This window comes from Paramisgurnus dabryanus, chromosome 18 (assembly GCF_030506205.2).
Source record: "Paramisgurnus dabryanus chromosome 18, PD_genome_1.1, whole genome shotgun sequence".
NCBI classification, from domain to species: Eukaryota; Metazoa; Chordata; class Actinopteri; order Cypriniformes; family Cobitidae; genus Paramisgurnus; species Paramisgurnus dabryanus.
Genome location: NC_133354.1, coordinates 23,067,944 through 23,082,597, shown reverse-complemented (window position 1 = coordinate 23,082,597; position 14,654 = coordinate 23,067,944). Strand labels below are relative to the sequence as shown.

Sequence of the window (14,654 nt, the reverse complement as noted above, 5' to 3'; positions counted from 1 at the left end):
TGTAATTCTAAGAAACAAACCATGTACAATACATGCTGATTTATGTCTGATTAAGCTAATATACTTGACTTTTGTGCTGGAGTCTCAACAGGTCTGGATTGCTCATGTATATCCTGTTCATAGGTCTGCATAAACGCCCACCACATTTAATTAACCCATTTGACCTTGGGTTTCAGACTTTAACATCAAAAGACTTAATACAAAGCACTCCACATTTAACAGTTACTCGCCTCCAACTTCCTAACTTTGTGTTTCACTAACTTCTGTGAGGTCCAAAAATCCTTACAACAGTGAAAAAACTTTTGTTGTCTTTTAAAATTATTTAGACATTTTATACCAGCTTAAAAAGCTGACATTTTAACATTAAAGCAACACTATGTAGTTTTTTTTACCTTTAAATAATGTCTCTAAAATTATTTCAGTGATAGAACAACTTTTAACTGGACAAATTGTACTGTTGCTGCAACCTGAGCAGCCTCCTAGCTGCTACAAGCACACTCTGTAAGTGGCGGTGGAGGGTAGAGCACACAGCCCCGCCCCACCCCCTGCCTGCAGAAGAGTGTCTGATACCAGGCACTGTTGCGCTTTTCAACCACATGGGGGAGCTGTACGTCATTTTTACATGGAAACTACATAGTGTTGCTTTAATAGCATGCACTAGAGCTGGCATGGAGTCCACAAGTCTGTGCAAAACCTGATGAACCAGGCTTTCCCAGCATGATCAGAGAGCGATCCAAAAAGCCTTTTCAGGTGTATGTGCAAATAATATGGTTAAATAATTTGGTAACACTTTACAATAAGGTTGTTTTGGTTGACATTAGTAAATGTATTCGCAAGCATGAACAAACAATGAAGTTCATGTTAATTCCAGAATTTACTAATCCATTAAAACATGGGTCTTCACCAGGGGGTCTGTGGTGGTATTACTGGGGGTCCTCAAAATAATGTTTAAATGCAAAAATTATTATTATTATTTAAATTAAGTTAATGCATTAATAGGTTATAAAAACATTATTTTGTGTATTTGGTACAATACAATGTCTTTGCTTGGTTTATGGTTCAAAAAACACTTTATTATCCATATACCATACAGTTTAGAAGCTCCATATATCACTATCTTCCTGAAACGCACGGATTTGAAAAGCTCTGTGTCCCTGATTGGCCAGCTAATCTACACTGTATGCTATGATTGGCCTGAATACCTATGACGTCAGCCAGAAATGTGACTCTCCTTACCATGTTTGAAAGATTTGGTTGCTAACAGGAGTTAACTTTACAGGCTGTGAGTCCAAAGCGGGAGGATTTATAATAATGTCGGTCTTGTCTACATCTCCAATCTCAGGAAGTAAACTGTTGCCTACAATCCGTGTGTTTGTTGTAGTCCAAGAAAAAAGATTTATGTTGGAGACGATAACTTGCGTCATCGTTTACTTGGGGTTTGTACATTTTGCATATCATTAACATGTACTAATACACACTTACACACTAAAGTAAATTTAAAAACGTGAATCGGACAATAGGTGCTCTTAAAAACTAAGAGCATAACATTCCCATGATAAAATCTATTCAGTTAAATTAAAATTATATGTATGCCAAATATAATTTTAAAGCTTTGTTACATTTCACATGGGCAAACACGTTATAACACGCGGCAAGGGCGCTCAAATAGAAAGCTCTTTTTTCCAACGCGTAACAGCCAGTTGAAAATAATTTCAGAATGCCGCATCAGAAAGCGCATTGGAAAGAGTGAGGAAGGTTTTAGATGCGAAATGTGAACTGCCCAACAAAGTATAAGTTATAAATAATAATAAATGCAGTCTTAATTTGATACATGTACTGGGGGTCTCTGCTCCTCCTTTCAATCCATAAGGGGGTCCTGGGCCTCTGTATTAAGATCAAAAGCTGTAATTGTTAACATTAGTTAATGCACAATAAACTTGAAAAGTTTTACTGACATTAACAAAGATTAATAAATGCTAAAAAATACAGTGTCATAACTGTTAGTGTATGTTAGCTAATGCATTTACTAATGTTAATAAATACAACCATATTGTAAAGTATTGTAAAAATAATTATACGCCTTTATTTCATTTGTTTTAATCCCAAAAGTGCAGAAATAAGGCCCTGCCATCGCCCTTATAGTTTTTTATTGTAGCTGTCATATTTTGGCAACTGAAAATCTTTTAATTGTAATTCAAAGCTGGCTGTCTTTTACCGGATATTTAAACAGTTTATTAATTTGAATTGGAGCGCAAATGCTCCTTGTATTTTGACAAAGGATGTAATGTGCCACTTTAAAATTAATATTGATTTCACTGAGCCTATCACCTCTGATTGATTCAGGAGATGACCTGAAAAAACAGGATCGATTTGATTTGCCTCAAAGGCATTTCGGCTTTGACCAGCCTATCAGAATTCATCCCAGATGGTGCCACATTCATCAGGTATAATGCTCGAGAAGGATCCTATAGAAATGTCTTTCTTCCTGTTTGGTGCATACTGAATGTGCATTTTAACAAAAATACAATATGAGACTCAGCTATTGAGATGTAAACATGTACAAGTGTTTAAACTTATTAATTCACTCAAATGCCTTGTAATATTAAACCTCATACTTTTTTAATGAATAATATGTAATACATTTTAATACTTGCCAGTTTATGGTTTTATTTTTAGATATTTTTTGTTATAATTTTTACATGCCTTTTTATTATATTTTATTCTGAATGTCAGATATATTTATGTTTATACCACAGGGCTGCTGAATGCTTTATTCTGATTGGTTGAGAGTTTTGCCCCAGTATGAATTATTTTCTTAGCAATGGTATTTAACTTAGCATTGGCAACTGCGGTATAAGATAATAAATTGACTCCGGTCTTTGAATTATTTGAAAATAGTGCTGCATTATTGCATCATGCATATTACCACCTTGGCTGTGCATTATTTTCGAATAATTAAACGTCCCGTCGTCAATTATTCCTTACATAATGACCACTAAACTGTAAATTGTCCGTTGTTCCCAGCAACTTATTACTTACATAAATGCTATGTAGTTGTGAAAGAAATAGGTTTAGATTAATGTATTGTAGTCTTAAAGAAATATCTGTTGTTCAGCCTGTAGACACTTTGTTATTAAACTCTGTTGGCTGGCTGAATGTTTTGAACTGGTAATGAAAAGATTATTAAGGTTTGGATGGTGTGAACATGTGTAGACTAACAACATAACACACAGCAGTTCGTCGGACAATGACTTTCAAATGTCTTCTGTCATTATTTTGTGCCCTCTCTCGCTGTGTGAGTACATTAGACGTACATCCCAACAGGGCAATCACACAAACATCTTCAGGCTTGTGGGCTTCAGCTAGCGGTATGGAGGGCTAATGTTGTGTTGGCGGCGCTGACCCCTACCGGTGCGCCTGACCCCGTGATGGTCAGTGCTAAAGAGTACGTAGGGGCATTAGTAAAGCGTGGTGGTCCGGCAATACCCGCAGCACTTTATCAATCAACGGTGGCGTCTATTCCAGCTGGCGCCACCTGGCCCACTCAGTCAGTGTCGACTGCTATTTCAGGACACTGCCAAAAGCAGAAGGCCGGATTTAGCTTCTGGCATGCACCAGGGTTCTGTCATGGGTCATTACATTATTGAAAATGAGAATGTTTTTGAAATTATTATGAGAGGTACTGGGGGTATTTTTGTGTCTTTTAGCTTTCGTGATAGCGATGTTGTTATTCAATTATATTTGCGCTTGCAGGAGCCTATAAAGAGGTGTCGGATACCAGACCAGCAGAGCTGGATGCCGACCAGACACTGCAATTTTTCAATACATACTCAATTTTGGGTGTAATTTTACAGATGGTTTAAACAATGAACTCCAATCTATGGATCCTTGTTACTGGATGAAGCCTCTGCAAATATATAACAGCAACAAATCACATTACTGCTTGCAATATTGGGACATAAGTCACACTTAAGTGGCATCTGTAAACAAATAATGCCTTTATCATAACTACCTTTACTTCTTTGACATTTTTGTAATGAAGTACTTGGATTCACAGACAACTAAAATAACAGTAAAAAGAACAAGAAGGTGCTTTGTCGTCTCATTTTAACCAGCTATATTAAAGGGACATTCCACTTTTGTGAAAATATGCTAATTTTCCTGCTCCCCTACAGTTAAACATTTGATTCTTACCGTTTTTGGAATCCATTCAGCTGATCTCTGGGTCTGGCGCTAGCATTTTTAGCATAGCTTAGCACAATCCATTGAATCTGATTAGCATCGCGCTAAAAAATAACCAAAGAGTTTCAACATTTTCCAATTTTAAACTTGACTCTTCTGTAGTTACATCGTGTACTAAGACCGACAGAAAATTAAAAATTAAAGGAACTATACTCTCATTCTGGCGTAATAATCAAGGACTTTGCTGATGTAACATGGCTGCAGCAGGCGTAGTGATATTACGCACTGCCTGAAAATAGTCCCCTTGGTTACTTTCAATAGCAGGGCACTATTTTCGGGCACTGCGTAATCAGGGCAGGATTTATATAAGGGCTAGGTGGGGCTGAAGCCCCAGGGCCCGCGGGATTAGAGGGCCCGTGATTGGCTGGAGGAATTGAGATTGTCAAGTCATATGTGGTTGATTTGTGTTTAATAAAATAACAAGAAGTTATTGGAAAATGTGACTGAATGATATAATTCACCGCCCAATCAAATTAACTCTACAATTTGCGCTGTGACGTTGGGAAACGCCTCTTTTCGTTATGTGTTCATGTACAATGTTATAGGCCTATAAATCGCTTGCTGGAGCAATAGTTACGCCCCTCTCTTGCAGTCCGCAGACAGACCCATCTCCGCTGGAGTTCAAAAATGATGAAATAAGTGATAGTGATTCACAAAAAAGGAAAAACAAGCTTCACACCCCTGCCTCGTCCATCTACAATCAAACTATCACTTGGATTTAAAAGCGCTAAACATAACAAGATGAGAAGAGCATCAGTAAAGCTCTGCACTGCATAAGACACAGGTAGTATAGCCAAAATCACCTTGTATATCAGCCATTCAATAAACTCTTCTAAAATAACAATCATAGCATTTATCTAATTGTAAATGCAGGCTATTAATGCTATCAACGTGAGGGTGATGTTTTTGAACTATCCCTAAATTATTCATGGTTAAGTACGTATTGAGGAAGTATGAGTAATGTTTTTGCTGATTTTTGGCAACCTTTATGTTTTTGAGTTCATATCTGGAGTAAATGCACTGCATAGGGTACAAATGTTTCATCAATAAAATTTTCCCAAAATCTGTGCAGTAGAGGGTTACTGTGTTAAATAGCCTGGACTATTTAGTGTGCAAAAATAATAATAATAAATAATGATAAAGAAAAAACATTAATTAAATATATTGATTAATAACAATAAAAAAAATTGCTTGGCAATCAGATGAAAGGGGGCCCTTGGTGTTGCTACAGCCACAGGGCCCAAAGTCCTCTTAATCCGGGCCTGTGCGTAATATTACTTAGCCTGCTGCAGCCATGTTACATCAGCAAGGTCCTTGATTATTATGCCAGTATATGAGAGTATCGTTCCTAGACATATCAGCCTAGAAAATTGCAACTTTTAATTTTCCGACGGTCTTAGTACACAATGTAACTACAGAACTACAGAGTCAAGTTTAAAATAGGAAAATGTCGAAACTCATTTGGTTATTTTTTAGCTCGGTGTTAATGGTCTAATCAGATTCAATGGATTGTGCTAAGCTATGCTAAAAGTGGAAGCGCCAGACCCGGAGATCAGCTGAATGGATTCCAAAACTGTAAAAATCAAATGTTTAACTCTAGGGGAGCTGGAAAATGAGCATATTTTCAAAAAAAGTCCCTTTAATTTCTTTTAGAATAATTTGGCCTGTTCAACCTAATTTCATGGGAATTTGTAATTAGTTTACAAGGGTGCTAATTTCGTATGAGTTTCACATGAGTGATGTGAAATGTAAAAAAACGTATGAGCATTTGAAAGACAACAGTATTAAACCCCCACCCCTAAATCAGAGTCACTGGGGCAGAAGTAGATAAACCGTATGTACCCTATCAGAAAAAAAGGTACAAAAAGGTAAAAAAATTGGCTGTACCTTTTCAAAAAGGACACTTTGTACCTAAAAGGTACATGTATTTAACAAAATGGTATACATTAGGACCTTTTATAAAGGTACCGTCCCAGTGACAACGTTTGTACCTTTTTTCTGAGAGTTTACGCAATCGTATGAATTCATAAAAAATTAGCCACGTCATAATATTGTTACGAATTGCTATGAATTTGCGTTTGGTTGGTTGTTTTACACCAGCATTGCTCTAATCATCATAAATTGCGACCAGTCAATTATTACGGTATTCAGCACCATGCAAATACTGTCATTTTGTGATTGCGATCCATAATTAAACCAAATCATGTCTTAGTCTCTCATACAGAAAGTGAGGTTAACAGCTTTTCGCGATTGAGATTACGCCAACCCTGTCACCTGATAAGGTAGTCCCGAAGGCAGACTTGCCCATATGGCCCCCTAAATAACATCTTTTCCATGGGGCTGAAATTATCAGGGTTTCAGGCAGGCTGAATAAACATCTGGTTGATAAGAAGCCTCATTTAAACTGCTGTCTTTCTCTGTTTCACCAGTGTACAGGGTGTCTCCCATTACATGGAGGCTTTCTATTAGATGAAATGCCCTCAGGTGCGGGAACAGCAAAGACACAAGGGAATTGTATCATGCCGGATATTTATTTTAAGATTATATTTTTGGTCGTTCAAAAACAAGTGTACTTTGATAGATCAACTATGGAAACGGAACGACAGCACTGAGCAATTAGCATTTTTGGTTACGAAGACCAACCGCTGTTGTGCAGACTTTGAGAAATGGCTTGTTTATCTTTTGTGCGATGCATTGTTTGCGTTCATAAAGCAAAGACATCCACTGTAAACCCCGGATGGTACTTCATCTGTAGGTATTTTGATGAGATTCATTTAAACAAGACTTATGCAGACTGCCTAAAATTGTTTGGTTAATGATCACTCATACATGATGGATATGAAGGTGGAGTGCCAAGACTTACATGATAAATAGGACAGATGAAATGGTACAACACCAGTTTAAATCCATTCAGGTCAAACGAACATGGTGGGCTATCCACATGCAAATGACGAGTGATGCGTATTAACTCAAATTCACACCCAGTCCATCTCAGACATAGTGAACAATATCACACAACACAGTCTTACTGTAGCTCAATTGAAAGAGCATTGTGATATCAGTACAAGATCATATGTTCGAATGCCACATAACAGATAGATTCCCACAGAACACACATTAAATGAAGGCGTCTGTCAAATGCATGAACATAAATGTAAAGCATGATATGTTATTGTATGAGTTAGGAATAACTGCTGACAGGCTGTTGAATTATAAAAAAATATTTAAAAATAATTCAAAGGACCAAAGTCAATTCTGGTTATACCACGGTTACAACCCAGTCTCACGGCAAGTCGTGTTATAGTCACAAAATATTTGATTAATTTATTTGTGTTATTGACACAAATTTTCGCTGTTTTTCCTGACATGGAGCACACATTTTTATAAATATTTTTTCATGTCCATGGCACTTTTTTCGTGTCATTTTACGTATTGTTTTCTCATTGTTTTTTCCTTTTTTTTTTAACATTGTCGCTTGGGGTTTCTATTACATTTCAGACATCCTAACCCAAACCCCAACTATAACCCCAACTCCAAGTGACAATAGTTTGAAAATCAGATACAAAACATGTAGAAACCAATCCATAAAATTACATCCTAACCCAAACCCCAAATCTAACCCCAACCCCCAGCGACAATGATTTAAAAATAGGAATAAACAATAAGAAAACAATACATAAAATGACACGAAAAAAAGAAAGTCGTGCAACGGACACGGAATATTACTTATAGAAATTCGTGCTGAGCGACACAAAAAAAATTTGTGCTCTATGTCATGAAAAACAACGGAAATGCTTGTCAATTCCACTTATAAATTAATCCAATATTTTGTGACTATAACACAACTTGCTGTGAGATAGGGTAGATGGTTACCACAGACATTGCTAAGACATTACTCTGGTGAGTAATTTAAGACATTTGACAAGTCAGGTGTGCATTTATTGAAAAATAATGCATACCCGCAAACATTTCACAGCCAATAAGAATAAAGAATTCAACAGCCCTGTGGTATTTGTTTTTTTATATTCGACTTTGCGTTACCACCTTGGATGTGCATTATTTTCATCAAATATACCTTATATACTATTCAACATTTGAAGTGCATCAAAAATGTTCATCAAAGTTGTCTTAAGACAAGAACGGGTATTGGTTTTAAGACAACTTTTAGGAAAAATTTTGATCCACTTCAAATGTTGACTAGTGTATATTTTTCACATTCTCTCAATATTTCACGTCCTTCAAGCATTTGTCAGAAAGCATCTTCTGTCTAGGCCCAAGTTTGTTTGTGAAGTGTTTTCTACAGATTGATTCCCACTCTGTACGTCACTTCCAAGTTATATCTTGAATAAAATTAGATCATTTGCTATACATCAAACATTTTTTTTTTTTTGCAGACAAATGTAAGCATCTCCAAACAGAATCTCAATTTGGTTTCAAAAGCAGTGGTTTTTAAAACGACTTCATCCATTACTTTTTTGACTGTCTAAAGAGAAATGCACGAGAAGACATTCAATCTCGCCCTTTCAATCTCCTTCGGTTTTGATGGATGTTTGTCTTTGAACATATATTTGAGTTATTTTAGAGCAGGTTGTGCTGTCAAGTCAATCTCAAGGATCTTTTTGCTTTCCTGTGTTTTAAAGCAGAGGCTTTTTCCATTAAACATCAGTGCCACAAAAATCTAAAAGAGACTGACATGATGGGTAAAAATCCTCAAGTGAAATGCTTCTGTATGGGAAATACAATAAAAGTCACCTTTTCTGTCGCGTATGGGAAAAGGAAAGAATAACAATAGCGTTTCATAAAGGTTGTGAAGAGCGATCCAATTGAAAAGAAATTCTCGGAAATCATTTTGTTGTTGTACCCGCTCATTGTGGTGCAGTAAAATAATGTTTTATTTAGAATAATTGAAGTTACTCACAATGTTTCTCATTCTCATCCCAATCTCTCTCTCTCTCTCTCTCTCTCTCTCTCTCTCTCTCTCTCTCTCTCTCTCTCTCTTTTCATACATTGAAACTCATTATAATTGGTATAAACAAAATCTGTTTCTTTCACTCCTATCCTCAGGCAAAGCCGCATAGTTATTCAATATAGCAAAAATCAAACAGAGTGTATTTCAGTTAGACATGAATGCTTTCTTGATGCTTTCATAATAGTTTCTGAATGAAAATGTAAAGTTTAATAAGGTTAACCAAGTTCTGCATGCAGAAATTAATTCACTCGGTGGCTTTGAATCATGTAATTGTACGAACAAGAAATCATTATCAGAATACATCATTCATAATGAATCAAATAAACATGTAATTTCATTATTTCTAAGTTTTCGTAAACAGTTATACAGAGTGAGTCTTACATTAATATACAATAACAAAATGATAATTTAATTTAGAAAATAAAACTGATGTTTATAGGCTGGCATGTCACTATAAATAATAAACTATGTGATGCATTATTTCAATTATTCAATTATTCAGTTGCATACAATTATTGAATTTTTTTTGTTGTGTAGTTTTTATTATTTTATTTCTCAAAAAAAAAAAAAATCATATACATCACATAAATATATTGCTTGATGGATGTTAATTAAATAAGCCATCTGTTTAAATACATTAAACCTGTATTAGACGTCTTGCATAGCTAGCTACATTTTCTGTTGACAGATGTTTCTAAAGTTTACTGACATCTACAGTAAATCTGTATGCCATATCTATTACCTAAGGGCGATATTTCAGTTTAGGGAAAAAAGTGCGCCCTTGCTATAAATGTATGAAAATGCGACCGGCTGCAGGTGCGGATGGCCGGTTTTACATTATTGCGAGGGAAATCTCTCATCCTTTCATGCTGCGGCATCCACGCTAAACTTAAATGCAAATGAGCATCTGTAGAACCTTAGATAGAGAACATCCTATCTAAATCCAATTTGGCAAATGCGTATTTATCAAACGAGGCGAGAAGCACACCTCTGTTTGCCAAGCTGCCAGCGGATCGCACTTCATAACATCCCAACCCCGCCTCCTTGTATGACATTTGCTGGGTAATCTGCACCATTATCATTTCTCCAAAGCTGAGTTTTATTCAGCACTGTGTTGCTGCTAAACCTGATGTTTGTTTTATGTTGTTTTTTTATTCCCTTTTACCCATTCGGTATTAAGAGGCTTGTGCCGTCAGGATTACAAACACTAAACAAAGTGAAAAGATTATTCCACTTTGCCAGCAAATGTTACAGTATGTAAACATAAGGATAGGATGCATTACAGTGTGAATCCTATCAGGAATAATACCGATACCTGAGAGCGGTCTTCATCGCTGTACAGTATTTGAACAGCAGGAGAAAATGCAGACGAGGCTATTGACTTTAAGCCAGATGGGGATGGCTAATTTTCTGCTTGATATCACCCACGTTATTGCAAATGGCATCTTCACAAAACATACTGTTACTGTTGTGAGGTGATGTTTGGGATCTTCATGTCAATTGATATGAGGGGAACTCTGGCACATGTTTGGAGGGATTAAAAGGCTGTGGCTGAATTATTTAATCAGATGCTCATGGCATATTATTAGGTTTGCTGATCGGATCATGCCATTGTAATCCCTCTTTCTACAGAGCCATGTTATTCACATGTTATATATCATATATCATTGTAATTACATAGTTATAACTGACTTATAATATAGTAATACTACTACTATCAACATTAGTATATTTTGATCACACTTAATTTTAAGGTGTTTTTGTTACAGTGTAATTAGTAAGATCTGAGTAATAATGGTTAACAACATGTTCTTACTATAGGATTAGGGTTTGGTTAAAGAGTACCTCGACAAAAAAGACTATACTTTATATTTAGTTTCTGCTACTAAGATCCATTGCAGGGTTTCCCGCAGAAAATTTGTTAGTTAAGGTGGTAGGGTTGGGCGGGGCCAAGGGCGTGGCAATCAAAAGGGCGTACGCGTCATGATAAAAATTAAAATATTTTTTTATTTAAAACACTCAAATAAACCTTAATTTTGAAGAAACTATGAAAGAAAATGAACACATACTAGATTATTAATGAATTAAATGTTTTTACCTCTAACAGGAATGGCTGCGTGATGAAGTTAAACTAAAGGGTTAATAAACACAAACTAAAGCAGATGTTATAGAAACTTCTGGCGAACGATGATAGATGGCGCAAAAATTGTAAAAAACTGATTTTTCCCACTATTAATTAAATTATCTTAAAGGAGTGTAACTACTGTAGCATGTAAATAATGCACATAAATAAAGTGATCAAGAGCGCTCAACAATTATATCTAACCAACAGGCACGTGAAACCTAGCTAGCAGGTTGCTCAAACAACAAAATCACCAGCTAACTAATTTTAAAATTGCAAGAACAATAGATGAATACAAAAACAGGCTTAAATAAACCCAAAACATAAGTCCACTTACAGTTCTCACGGACACGTGTTTAATCATCACTCCCGACAGACGGACCACGTCTTTATCTCATTTCAGCCGTGTGGCGCGCATGCACGCTCGTGGTGTGAATCGCGTCCCCGCTATTCTTCGAGATGTTTTATCAACTGGCTAGTTATCCTCCAGACAGTGACGGTCGGGACCACGTCTTTCTCATTTCAGCCGTGTGGCGCGCATGGCCGCTATTCTCCGAGAGGCACTTGACAGCCTTTTGTGCAGCGAATTAGTTTTTTTGTGGACGACCTAGATAAGGCGGTAGGGTTTCCCAGCTTAGGCGGGCTGCCCGAACTGAAATGTGCTGCGGGAAACCTAACTGCATTGATAGAAACACATTTCTTCAAAAACTCCCAACAGGTTGTCGTAATTATTACTACAGTTACTACAATACTACGGTAGCTACTATAGTTTTTCTTGCTCATCATTTATGTTACTCTCCAGATCATATTGAAAGTGGTAAACAGAAGACGTTATGGTTCATTCATATGTTCATTCATTAGTGAAAGCTTCACTGCAACGCATTTAATATCACGCTGGGATAAACTGGCCACACACCGTCTGTGTCACCTTTTAACTCCCCACTGCTTCTCTGAATCTGTGAAATCACCCAGAGCTCTTGATGACCCCATGGGTACTTGTGCACAACAAAGCCTTTGACAAAACAAGCAGTGGGCCCGCAGCACACTGAGGCTTGTTGATGCGAGTCCATATTATTCAAATGCCATCGCCCACCAGGCATCTTGCCCTTGGCCTTGTATTAATTCAGCTCCCTTTGAGTTGCAAAGACCCTTTATCTCCACAACTCTGCGTTTGATAGGGGTCTGGCCTAAGGGGCATGTAAACTCCCACCCCTTGTTCCAGTTATCCAATCAGAGCCTTTCTCTTTAGCTCCAGCCACAAATCTGAGCGCTCAAACTTGTTGACTTTCAAACAACTCTAGAGTTTTAATGAAGGTCCTCAGTGGAGACGGTACCAGACCAAACCCCCTGTTTGTGTTTTTATCACATGGCTGGACGACAAGGCCTCGGGTTTTCCAGGGAAGGGCTGGGTGGAGGAACAGGTGTGCTATTACTGTCTCGCAATCCCCCTGCGCTGGGTGGACAGATACTGGGTCGTCCAAGGCCAACATGGAGGAGAGTGAGTGTGTGTGTGCTTTTTTCTCTTTGGTTGTAATTACTTTGCAAGGCTGGGCATGGTTGTAACCATCTGGGCAATTATCAGACATGAGTACTGAACTGGCTAAGCATATTTGAGCTTTACACAATGTATAAATATGGTTAGAAGAGCCATCTAGGTGTGCTAGGGAGGAATTTACCATAGAATGGCACTAGAGGAAAACGACACAAGACAAAACAAATACGCACAATACAAATACTTTTGCAATGTCTTTATGTTTTTTTTTTTTGTCCTTTTGACCTTACCCGCTTAAAAATAATGGTTCCTAGAAGGTCCTATAAATTGTTTTATAGGTACCTCTTTGTTTAGTTTTTGTATGATCAGCTAGTTTCTTGGGTTTGTTTGTCACTTTTTGTCCAAACTGAAATCTGGGTCGAGTGAAGCTGCTGATGTACAGTGTCACACTACTGTACTGTATGGTGTTTTGTCGATCATCCACAGAGAGAGGCTGACATTACGACAAAGACTTACCAGAAGACAGCGTACACAGGCCAGCGCTTTTGGGAATTAATCAGAGATGGGGAAAGGTCAGCAGATTTGGAATACTGCCGTTGTTTCGATTTGGCAGGACACGGGACAGTGTAGCGGTCACTCAAGCTTGAAATGATGTTTCCTCCAAAAGTACCCTGTGTGCGAGTCTCATCCCCGCTTACTGTGTGAATGAATGAAGAGCTTTTTTATATGCCCGACTTCAGCATCTCATTGCCCATACAGTATAATATTGTGTGGCTTAGAAGACATCATTGTGGAACTTTCTTTTTCTTCTTTGGTTCAGTCGGTTATTTTCTGAAATCTTCAAATGTGCACGGCTTAAAATAAAACATAAATGGCTTTTAAAATGTTCTTTCAAAAATACAACTGATATTCATAGTGCAGTGTGCCTTTAAATAAATTCAAATACAAAATGCCATGTAAATTAAATGTTCAGCGACATTCTCTCTTGGGATGAAATTAATTGTCATGAGCTGAAATGACGCATATTTGCTTTGTAAACATTGTTTGCTTTCATTATCTCTAGAGAGTCAGCTCTCCATTATTAAGAAGACAAATAACAGTCTCAAAATGAAAATCATTATAGCAGATTACTTTGTGAGTCGCACCTCATCTTCACTGTCCACAGAGCATTTCAGCTGACATTCTGTCCCTGTTTACATTTCTGGCTTTGTAAACTCAGAAAAAAAAGGACATGTCTAAAGTAAAAACAATAGCTGGACTGTTTTCAAGGATAGAAATGTTTTATTTCTGCAGGCCATTTAGGCTGGATTTACACTGCATATCTTAATGCCTAATTCCTAATTTGCTTGCCCCTGAATTTTTTTATTTTAAATTCAAAAATACATTTAATTATGCTTTACTTTCTTCAAAATGTATTTAGCATTTTTTTTAAAGTGCAAGGGCTTGGTTGGTTGAGCAAAACCCTTTCAATACTACCAATATCAGTATCTGAACACAGCGATGTAACAGTTTGTCGGCGATGTTATATAAAAGCGTCAAGTCTCAGCTAATATATAATTCATAGTAGACTCTGACATAAGTTGATGGCACGTACTGTACAGTAGTCCATCTTGGCTGTTTCCCAAGATGTCACTGGGATCATATCGAACAATCTGACAAGCAACAATCACCCGGCTTTGGATTTTGAAACCCCCTGTCATAACCAAACAAATGGCTATCCCTCAAGATGACTCCAGGAAAGATTTGCTCTGAAACTCCTCTATAATTGACAGATAAAGATGGAGTATATTCTGACAGTTCAACACTGCAGAACTGTAGCAACATGTTCT

At 37.1% G+C, this 14,654-nt stretch overlaps 1 protein-coding gene across 3 annotated transcripts in view; it reads left to right on the top strand.

The window, feature by feature from the left end:
- sgcd (sarcoglycan, delta (dystrophin-associated glycoprotein)) overlaps nt 1-14,654 on the top strand; it is a 199,342-nt gene that overhangs the window by 48,152 nt on the left and 136,536 nt on the right. Inside the window, exon 1 of one of the 3 annotated variants that reach the window (XM_065287327.2) lies at nt 12,705-12,831. The exons of the other annotated variants lie outside the window; for them this stretch is intronic. The gene's annotated coding sequence lies outside the window, so the exon portion shown is untranslated. Of the gene's footprint in view, nt 1-12,704; nt 12,832-14,654 lie in introns of those variants that run through there. 3 annotated transcript variants of the gene reach the window in all.